Here is a 3,608-nt window from a genome sequence, read left to right as displayed (position 1 = left end):
GCCTGCAGAGATTGTGAATTTAGGTTCCCTTGTATAATTTGAAAAAAATGAAGCTGCAATAAATAAGCATGATCGCATGTTAAATAAGGTCATCCTGGATCAGTTTTTAAAAAACCTTCTTTGGGTTTACCACCATAAAGATTCTTGGACAGTATAATGGTGAGGCCTCGTAATTTGCCCTATTTGAGGGCACAGCGCTCCTCAAGGGTGATGATCACAGTGTCAGCCCTACGATATTGATTAGTTTGTAGGCTACATGAGGATAGCTTCATATGTTTGTGAACATCCTTAACTGAAGAAAAATGTATAATTTAAAGCAAGAGTAAAAATGAGAGCAAAAGACTGCTCTCAATAGTACGGTACGGTAGCACAGTGGTTAGCACTGTTGCTTCACAGCGCCAGGGTCCCAGGTTCAATTCCGGGCTTGGGTCACTGTCAGTGCGGAGCCTGCATGTTCTCCCTGTGTCTGTGTGGGTTTCCTCCGCGTGCTCCGGTTTCCTCCCACAAGTCCCGAACGACGTGCTGTTAGGTGAATTGGCCATTCTGAATTCTCCCTCTGTGTACCCGAACAGGCGCCGGAGTGTGGCGACTAGGGGCTTTTCAAAGTAACTTCATTGCAGTGTTAATATAAGCCTACTTGTGACAATGAAGATTATTATTATAGTTTATGATGCCTGGGATAGACAAAGCGATGCGGTGCGTGCGAGGTCACTGTGCAGATTGCCGAAGGGACTGGTGCAGAGGCATGGCTCCAGGAATGAAAGAGCCGAAAATTTGAATGGTCCGAGCAAGGAGTGACGAGCATGCGGAAAGGTGTTCCCCACCCAGTTCAGGATGGCTGTGAAGTTTACTATTGAGAGCCCAGACGTGACATACAACAAGGATTACATTGAGGAAGTATATCCCTACCAGACTACACATGACTATGAAGAGAATGGACCAATTCAGGTGAAACCATGTTCTACCAAGTTCACCTTCCGCACGGAGAGGGAGGTGCCAAAACTTGGCGTGATGCTCGTTCGATAGGGTGGTAACAATGGAACAACGGCTACCGCAGCAGTTCTGGCCAACAAGTTGGGACTTTCCTGGATAACCAAAACAGGAAGATGTTACCAGTGATGGGTGTGTCCAGAACCAGGGGTCACAGTCTGAGGATTCAGGGTAAACCATTTCGGACAGAGATAAGGAGACATTTCTTCACACAAAGAGTGGTGAGCCTGTTGAATTCATTACCACAGGAAGTAGTTGATGCTAAAACTTTGAATATTCAAGAGGCGGCTGGATATACCACTTGGGCAGAATGGGATCAAAGGTTATGGGGGGAAAGCAGAATTAGACTATTGAGTTGGATGATCAGCCATGATCGTATGAATGGCGGAGCAGGCTCGATGGGCCATAAGGCCTCCTCCTCCTCCTGCTCCTATCTTCTATGTATCTATATGTGTACAGGCCTTCAAGGATCTACTGCCCACAGTGAATCCAAATGACACTGTGTTTGATGGCTGGGATATCTCCTCCATGAACCTCTCTGATGCCATGGTGCGAGCTCAGGCCCTCGACTGGCAGCTTCAGGAACAGCTGAAGCCTCACAAGAAGACGTCCCACCCTCGACCATCTGTACACATTCCAGAATTCATTGCTGCTAATCAGGAGGACAGGGCAGATAATTTAATCAAAGATTCCAAAAAGGAGCAGGTGGAGCAAATTAGAAAGGACATCGGGGACTTCAACGCAAAGAGTGGAGTCAGCAAAGGGATTATCTAGTGGACAGCGAATGCTGAGCATTTTTGTCATGTCATTCCTGGTGTCAATGGCAGCAGAAAGTCTCATGAAGGCGATTGAGGTAGTGCGCCACTGGAACAATTATCAAATAGACAAATTAGTGTGCTGTCCAACTGAGTTATTTGCTATCTTGCTACCCAACTGCTTTTGGAACTGTGAAATGCAGTTGTCAGAATATCCCGCTGTGTGACATACTAATTTGTCATCACCTTGTTTAATTCTCCTTTGCAATGTGGAAGGGAGGTATCTCCACATCCATGTTTGCCGTGGCTAGCATTTTGCAGGGCTGTGCTTACATCAATCGATCCCCACAGAATACCTTTGTACTAGGAATTGGTGATCTTGACTCAAACGCAAGGGGCTGGATTCTCCGGTCGCCGATACCGAAATCGCGTTCGGCGAACGGCCGGACAATCCAAATTTACGAGCAAATCGAAGCGGCACCACTTTTGCAAGGCTCCACCTCCTCCAAATCAACGTACTCGTAAAGTACGCCGTGCTTCGTATCGACGGCCTCAGGCCGATGCTCCGCCCCCGACCGACCGAGTTCCCGATGGCATGGGTCTCTCATGGTCTCATCCGTCGGGAACTCGGCGTGGCGGCTGCGGACTCAGTCCAGCACTGCCACTGTCGGGGGAGGGCCGATCCCCAGGCAGGGGGGTACATTATGCGGGGCTGGGGGCACTGTGGGGGTGGGGTGGGTAGGGGGGGGCGGGTGGTCCACGGCACGCGATGTGCGTGCGCGGCCACGGACCCGGCAATTCTCCGGGGCGTAGCGGCAGCTAGTGCAGGGTGCTCTACGCTGCCGTCCTGCTAGCCCCCAGCAAAATGGGGAATCGGTGGCCGCTTAGCGCCAGTTTCCCACCGTTTCCATGCCGGCGTGGGAACATAGCCCCAGAATCGGAGAATCCAGCCCAAGGTATTTACCAGTGGTGATGACTTCAAATCTGGCCAGACAAAGATAAAATCTGTTCTTGTAGACTTCCTCGTCAGTGCTGGTTTAAAGGTTGTAATTAAATATGTTCCAGGTGTTGGAGATAGCAAGCGTGTGATGGATGAATATACATCAGAAATTATGATGGGGGGCACTAACACCATTGTCCTCCATAACACATGTGAGAGCTCGTCTGGCCCTTCCCCCTCAGAACCACATGTTCCTGGAACACAAGATGCAAATGAGCTTTGTGACGACCCAGATGCCTGGTCACTCTGCAGCTCAATCTGCACCTCACAAAACTGTAAAGCTCAACAATATCCTCCTCCACACAAACTAGATTTTAAATGGTCACATCAATGGATATGTTAATTAAATTTTCAAAGATCTTACTTGAGGTGTTGGGTGCTCTGAATTGTTCAGCTCCAGAGCCAAACCTCGTTGGGATTTGTTGAGGTCGGTGTGAAGTGTTGGGTGCTCTGAGGTACAGACGAACCAACACGGTTGCGATTGGTACAACGCAGTTTTATTCCATCTAACTATTTATACATCAGACTTGGTACTCAGCATGTTGTGACTGTGTGAGTGTCTTGCTATGAGGTCCTGGCCCTGTGCTGTCTCCAGATGGACTGCCCAGCAAGTGTTGTGTTTCTTGTCTTATACTGTGTCTGCTCTTGTCTCTGATTGGCTGTCGTGTTATGTGTGCTAATTGGTCCGTTGGTCTGTCTATCATTATGTATGTGTTATGATGTATGTTTGAATATCATGACATTACTTGCAGCCAATGGTGTAGTAATTTAACTGTTCTCTGGGTCACCCCAATTTTTTGTTTTAGATTTCTAACTCTAAGCTATTCTGAATATATCTGCTCTTTTTAATCATCTCTCAAACA

General features: G+C 48.0%; 1 pseudogene; it reads left to right on the top strand.

Annotated features, from left to right (window-relative positions):
- Positions 1 to 834: 834 nt before the first annotated feature.
- Positions 835 to 3,088, top strand: LOC140387316 (inositol-3-phosphate synthase 1-B-like; annotated as a pseudogene).
- The last annotated feature ends 520 nt before the right edge of the window (positions 3,089 to 3,608 follow it).

Source organism: Scyliorhinus torazame, chromosome 12 (genome assembly GCF_047496885.1).
Source record: "Scyliorhinus torazame isolate Kashiwa2021f chromosome 12, sScyTor2.1, whole genome shotgun sequence".
Lineage (NCBI taxonomy): Eukaryota > Metazoa > Chordata > Chondrichthyes > Carcharhiniformes > Scyliorhinidae > Scyliorhinus > Scyliorhinus torazame.
This window is presented reverse-complemented; position numbering and strand designations above follow the sequence as displayed.